The sequence below is a fragment of the Lolium rigidum genome, chromosome 2 (genome assembly GCF_022539505.1).
Source record: "Lolium rigidum isolate FL_2022 chromosome 2, APGP_CSIRO_Lrig_0.1, whole genome shotgun sequence".
Lineage (NCBI taxonomy): Eukaryota > Viridiplantae > Streptophyta > Magnoliopsida > Poales > Poaceae > Lolium > Lolium rigidum.
The window spans coordinates 100,618,743-100,626,203 of record NC_061509.1 but is presented as its reverse complement, the minus strand read 5'-3'; the positions used below and the strand labels follow the sequence as shown (position 1 = coordinate 100,626,203).

The following is a 7,461-nucleotide window of genomic DNA, read 5'->3' as shown; positions in this document are numbered from 1 at the left end:
GGGCCAGAAAAGGAAAGTCCACCTGATCGGACTGACCTCGTTTTACCAGGAATCGAGGTCGACCTCGATGTAGCACAGCCCTTGTTAGAAAGCGATAGCTTCCCTGATCCTTGCCGTGCATATCCATTGTTTTGACCCGAACATTTTCAGAAAGCGACCGGAGAGATTCACAAAACATATAATTTTCCAATGCCATTTTTTATTAGTGCAGTGCCAGTTTTTTTTTTAAGAACGTCCAGTCCCACTCGCTGATTTGCTTTTCCTCTCAGTCAGCCCATTAGTGTAGTGTTCAAAATGAGGCCTATTGGGCTAACGGTGATGCTTTCGTGACGTGATCACTCCGCTTTCTAAGCCCAAACTCTGTCCCAGTGAAAGCAAAGTCCACGGTGCCATCAAAGTTGCATCTCCATCTCCATCTCCATCTCCATCTCCACTACTTTAAAAGAGCAAGAGCGTCCCATCCAACAAATCTTAACCGTTAAATGACCCGCATCGTATGGTCCAGATTGATTTCATATTTGACGGAGCGGAACACCCCGTCCCCATCTCGGACCAAACCTCTCGCAGATCGTGCTTTCTTCTTTTTCCCCGTCCCACCCTCACAACCTGCGCCAAACCAGCGGCTCGAAGGAACCGCCGCCACCGCGGTCTTCCTGGGCACGCCGTAGTAGCTGCGATTGACCACCAGCCTTCCAGATCCGAGGACCACCGCTGCCGAGGTTGATCGCCGGCCTCTCGATCCGAGGAATCCCCCGCTCCTAGGCTGGGGCGCCCACACCATGACGACGGATTCCGCTGTGCGCGACGCAGCAGAAACGATCGGGCAACGTTGATCTAGGTCAGGACGGATCCAGTCTACCGTTACTGACACCTACGACGTGCTATGGTTGTTGTGGTGCTCCATCAGCAATGGAACCCGAGTCCCTCTACTCTTAGCTGTGCTTAGATCGCTTTTCTAGGATTCAATGAATAGGCTGTTCCCCATAGAGCTGAAGTATAGTACATTCAGATGGTGTCAACGTTCACAACGCTAGCATTTATGGTCCTGTAAACCAACAGGTTTCTTCAAATGCTCAACGTTTTGTTCCACAGGTAGATGGATATTGTTCATTTCATTTTTTATATGAGGTTGGTTCACAGCTACCATTTGCACGGATAAATATTCATAATAAAAAGCTATGTAAAGCTGATCCGAGTATAATATTTTAGTCTCCAGGACCATTATCAGATAACCTCTTCCCGTCCGTTATTATGTACTCCCTCCAGCCCTTTTTTTACAGAAGATTTAATGAAAATATAGGCTAAAATATATCTTGATTCATTGAACCTACAACAAGTATTTAGGGCGAGGGAGTAGTAATTTTTGCAGGTGTTGGCAATGTATATATTTCTATGCAGATGTTGAAATAGCTTAGGTACAACAAAATAAGATTGCAGAAGTAACTTTCTTGAACGGAGCAATTGAACCAACATGTCTTTATACATTGGTATGTTAGCTATGTAGTTCTCTCTATTGTTCGGTCTGATTTTATCTTGATCAACTGGGTGTGTCTTTTTCGCGGTATGATGAATGTGGCCTGGGTACAGATCTAGCAAAAAATCGTGGCTTTCAGACACAGCAGAGTATTCTTTAAAATCATAAGTATTTCAATGCTGGAGATTTAGCCTAATTTTCCTTTTTCAAACAAAGATTTAGCTTATTCTTTTCATTGATGCTAATCATTTTCAAAATAGAATGATCTTTTATCTCATATCTCCATCGAGTTATACATGAAAAATAGGTGTTTTATAGACGCTCCCATTGATTCACGAGTATTCGCAACTATTTGAAAAATGGGAATTTACCACGAAAGAAAAAGTACGGCCTGTGTTATGAAAGTGTCAAGCAAGAGTTTCTTCGTATTTCTGAATCGTTGTTTTCCTTCAGAGTTTACTAAACTCTTTTTTTTTAAAATCTTATGTAGGAGAGATGGACCGAAAGATTTGGCTTTGCAGGGACCAACATCTACACTGAGATTCTCAAGCACGCCACTCCTGTAGACAGGTATATATGAGTATTGAGTATTGTTAGTGTGTACATGTACATTTACATCTAAATTCCAATTACAAAGGCTTTTCTTGCGTTCTTATTTTTGTGTATTCCCATACCCTAATGTTATACTTCCTTCATTCCAGATGAAACACGTAGAAGCTTATTTTGGTTTGGCATGGTCCTGCCCTTGACGGCGTCGTCCGCCGCCGCCCCGCATACTCATCCCACAGGCTCGCTGCCTCCGCCTGCGAACACTGGGTCCTTGCACGCTCGACGCCGCCGACATGAACACCATTTCTCTGAAGCTGTTACCTGGAGCTAAAGGTAGACTTTCTGTTTTCCTCAATCTTTCCCCAGTTGCATTGTTCTGTTCATGGTGCCAAATAGTGCATTGTTCTGTTCATTCATTGGTCCATTTCACTTCTATACTGGTATATATCCAAATAGTGCAGTGTTGTAGCTTCTATTGGTTCAGATTGGTTCAGCTTAGTTCATATTTTGTTTGTCTATGATTATGTACTTGCTGTATGACAAACTAAGGAAGCTGGGCTTCAGTCGTTTAGATTGGTTCTTCTGCATTCCTTCAGATCGCGCAGCTACTTCTGTTTACAAATCTGAACTGCTACTCCTCAATACTACTTATGTTTACACGAGTTGTGTATGTACCAAATTTTAACTTCTCAGATTCAAAGTTATGCATGAACCAAATCTGAACTACTACTTCTGTTTACACGAGCTCGGTATGTACAGGGGTACAACTTGCGCTCAGTAATGCAGGTTTGAACCAAAATGAATTCTGGACTTTTTTAATTCGAAAACGCTGATCTACTCTGTTCATTAAGTCCTCATAGTTTTGAATGTGAAATTGACAGTAAACAACATTTAATCTGTGTCACTATAGTGTGTTCTTCTTAGTTATTACCCTTCTATATGATTGATGTAGTATGGGAGGTTTAAAAGAAAGATAGCTATTGAATATTTGACCAAAGATTTATTCGCGGTATTTACTTTTGATATTCAAGTTGGCTTATTACAGATTTCGAATTTGATCTAACTTTCATTGATTTGATGTAAAGCTACAGGTAAGTCTCCACTCTCTTTATTAATGTAGATATATATGCTCCCCACTTATGGGATCTCACGGTATCATTCCTTATGTATCTCCACTACTTTAAAAGAGCGAGAGCGTCCCATCCAACAAATCTTAACCGTTAAATGACCCGCATCGTATGGTCCAGATTGATTTCATATTTGACGGAGCGGAACACCCCGTCCCCATCTCGGACCACACCTCTCGCAGATCGTGCTTTCTTCTTTTTCCCCGTCCCACCCTCACAACCTGCGCCAAACCAGCGGCTCGAAGGAACCGCCGCCACCGCGGTCTTCCTGGGCACGCCGTAGTAGCTGCGATTGACCACCAGCCTTCCAGATCCGAGGACCACCGCTGCCGAGGTTGATCGCCGGCCTCTCGATCCGAGGAATCCCCCGCTCCTAGGCTGGGGCGCCCACACCATGACGACGGATTCCGCTGTGCGCGACGCAGCAGAAACGATCGGGCAACGTTGATCTAGGTCAGGACGGATCCAGTCTACCGTTACTGACACCTACGACGTGCTATGGTTGTTGTGGTGCTCCATCAGCAATGGAACCCGAGTCCCTCTACTCTTAGCTGTGCTTAGATCGCTTTTCTAGGATTCAATGAATAGGCTGTTCCCCATAGAGCTGAAGTATAGTACATTCAGATGGTGTCAACGTTCACAACGCTAGCATTTATGGTCCTGTAAACCAACAGGTTTCTTCAAATGCTCAACGTTTTGTTCCACAGGTAGATGGATATTGTTCATTTCATTTTTTATATGAGGTTGGTTCACAGCTACCATTTGCACGGATAAATATTCATAATAAAAAGCTATGTAAAGCTGATCCGAGTATAATATTTTAGTCTCCAGGACCATTATCAGATAACCTCTTCCCGTCCGTTATTATGTACTCCCTCCAGCCCTTTTTTTACAGAAGATTTAATGAAAATATAGGCTAAAATATATCTTGATTCATTGAACCTACAACAAGTATTTAGGGCGAGGAGTAGTAATTTTTGCAGGTGTTGGCAATGTATATATTTCTATGCAGATGTTGAAATAGCTTAGGTACAACAAAATAAGATTGGAGAAGTAACTTTCTTGAACGGAGCAATTGAACCAACATGTCTTTATACATTGGTATGTTAGCTATGTAGTTCTCTCTATTGTTCGGTCTGATTTTATCTTGATCAACTGGGTGTGTCTTTTCGCGGTATGATGAATGTGGCCTGGGTACAGATCTAGCAAAAAATCGTGGCTTTCAGACACAGCAGAGTATTCTTTAAAATCATAAGTATTTCAATGCTGGAGATTTAGCCTAATTTTCCTTTTTCAAACAAAGATTTAGCTTATTCTTTTCATTGATGCTAATCATTTTCAAAATAGAATGATCTTTTATCTCATATCTCCATCGAGTTATACATGAAAAATAGGTGTTTTATAGACGCTCCCATTGATTCACGAGTATTCGCAACTATTTGAAAAATGGGAATTTACCACGAAAGAAAAAGTACGGCCTGTGTTATGAAAGTGTCAAGCAAGAGTTTCTTCGTATTTCTGAATCGTTGTTTTCCTTCAGAGTTTACTAAACTCTTTTTTTTTTAAATCTTATGTAGGAGAGATGGACCGAAAGATTTGGCTTTGCAGGGACCAACATCTACACTGAGATTCTCAAGCACGCCACTCCTGTAGACAGGTATATATGAGTATTGAGTATTGTTAGTGTGTACATGTACATTTACATCTAAATTCCAATTACAAAGGCTTTTCTTGCGTTCTTATTTTTGTGTATTCCCATACCCTAATGTTATACTTCCTTCATTCCAGATGAAACACGTAGAAGCTTATTTTGGTTTGGCATGGTCCTGCCCTTGACGGCGTCGTCCGCCGCCGCCCCGCATACTCATCCCACAGGCTCGCTGCCTCCGCCTGCGAACACTGGGTCCTTGCACGCTCGACGCCGCCGACATGAACACCATTTCTCTGAAGCTGTTACCTGGAGCTAAAGGTAGACTTTCTGTTTTCCTCAATCTTTCCCCAGTTGCATTGTTCTGTTCATGGTGCCAAATAGTGCATTGTTCTGTTCATTCATTGGTCCATTTCACTTCTATACTGGTATATATCCAAATAGTGCAGTGTTGTAGCTTCTATTGGTTCAGATTGGTTCAGCTTAGTTCATATTTTGTTTGTCTATGATTATGTACTTGCTGTATGACAAACTAAGGAAGCTGGGCTTCAGTCGTTTAGATTGGTTCTTCTGCATTCCTTCAGATCGCGCAGCTACTTCTGTTTACAAATCTGAACTGCTACTCCTCAATACTACTTATGTTTACACGAGTTGTGTATGTACCAAATTTTAACTTCTCAGATTCAAAGTTATGCATGAACCAAATCTGAACTACTACTTCTGTTTACACGAGCTCGGTATGTACAGGGGTACAACTTGCGCTCAGTAATGCAGGTTTGAACCAAAATGAATTCTGGACTTTTTTTAATTCGAAAACGCTGATCTACTCTGTTCATTAAGTCCTCATAGTTTTGAATGTGAAATTGACAGTAAACAACATTTAATCTGTGTCACTATAGTGTGTTCTTCTTAGTTATTACCCTTCTATATGATTGATGTAGTATGGGAGGTTTAAAAGAAAGATAGCTATTGAATATTTGACCAAAGATTTATTCGCGGTATTTACTTTTGATATTCAAGTTGGCTTATTACAGATTTCGAATTTGATCTAACTTTCATTGATTTGATGTAAAGCTACAGGTAAGTCTCCACTCTCTTTATTAATGTAGATATATATGCTCCCCACTTATGGGATCTCACGGTATCATTCCTTATGTATGTAAAAAATCATTAAGAAGGATAGGAGACATGCATTGTGAAGCCTAAATTTTTCAGGATTTATACGGATCTTAAAACTGAACCTTATTGGCAATGTTCATATGCTCTTTCTGGAAGTGCTAAGAGTAGAGGTGCATGAAATTTTTCTTTCAAGTTGAACCATCCAACATTTACTTTTATTGGATTGTTCATAACAGTTTCTTTTTCCTGCAAGAACGCGAGGCAACGTTCAGATAAAATTAAGGGATTGAGTTTTGTGTAAATTTCTCAACCAAATGAATATTAAATAATCACCAATACACTTTGTGCCAATTTTTTGTGCCTTTGCAATGTTGTCCCAGGAGTAGTGGTGGTAGATCGTAATCATAAGCTGTTTTGCATCACATTGTCGTTATTTAAATAGTGTTTTTCTGTTTGCTGCAAACTTTATGGTAATACATCTAAAAGCTCATTAAATATATCCAACCCTTCTTTTGAGAGGAAAATGAGAACCTTTGGTGCCATCAGTGATACAAAACATTATTTGTCCATTGAATATATATTTTAAGTTTGTGTCATACACTTTTTATTATTGACATTCTTTCTTGCTATCTTCGACCTTTTCTGAATGTTTGGTAGCTCTGAGAAGTTAACAGGTTGCTATTCTTTCTTACTAGCTTCTGGGACCTGTAATGGTATTATTAGATTGTCTTCATAGGAAATTATTTATGCATTCTACTGAAACGGGACTTTTTTTTGAACAGGGGATCGGGGTCTAGAAAGACCCCGAAGAAGCTGCATTAACTCGGTGGGTACATTTTACAGTACATGCCCTGAAAGAAAGAAGCTTGAAAGCAGGCCAGGAAATTTACACAGAGGACCCTAAAAAGAAAATTGCAAACGCCATCGAGTCCCAGAAGATCCTCTTCTCCACCGCTGCTTGAATCCCGTCGCCGGCCGGCCTCTTCGCGTCGGGGACACACCACTTGACGCAGGTAGAACGGGGAACTCCGGCCGGAACTCAACTTGAAAGGCCTCCTTGACGGCACACCGGCCTGGAGGTTGATGGAGGAGCTGCACCACACGCAGCATCCCAGCGCGGAGTGGCCGCTGTTAAGAGATCGGTCCACATACGTGTGTATTTGTATCGTATGTGCCTTGTATTGTAACCTGCCAAGTATATAAATAGAAGAGGTGGGGAGCACGTTGCTCCATCCACGAAAACCCTAAACGTGTGTTTTAACTTGGTATCAGAGCCTACAGCCGCCGCACGGGTCTCCCTTCTCCCGATCCGATCTCATCGCTGCCGCCCTCTCCGATGGGTTCCTCTAGCGCAGCGATGCAGCTCTCCGTCATCGGACCGGTCGTCTCTCCGCCCGCGCCGACGGCTGCTCCCACGGTTCCCACTGTCGGGATTCGTCTCGATCGCAACAACTTCGCTCTGTGGCGTGCTCTTACGCTCACCAACCTCTCCGGGGCTTCGCTCCATGGTTACCTCGATGGCACGATGGCGGCGCCAGCCAAGA

General features: G+C 42.2%; 1 long non-coding RNA gene across 1 annotated transcript; it reads left to right on the top strand.

Annotated features, from left to right (window-relative positions):
- The first annotated feature begins 4,632 nt into the window (after nt 1-4,632).
- Nucleotides 4,633-6,837, top strand: LOC124687003. Its single transcript, XR_006998049.1, has 3 exons — nt 4,633-4,807; nt 4,939-5,119; nt 6,700-6,837. It is a non-coding gene; the product is annotated as an uncharacterized LOC124687003 (long non-coding RNA).
- The last annotated feature ends 624 nt before the right edge of the window (nt 6,838-7,461 follow it).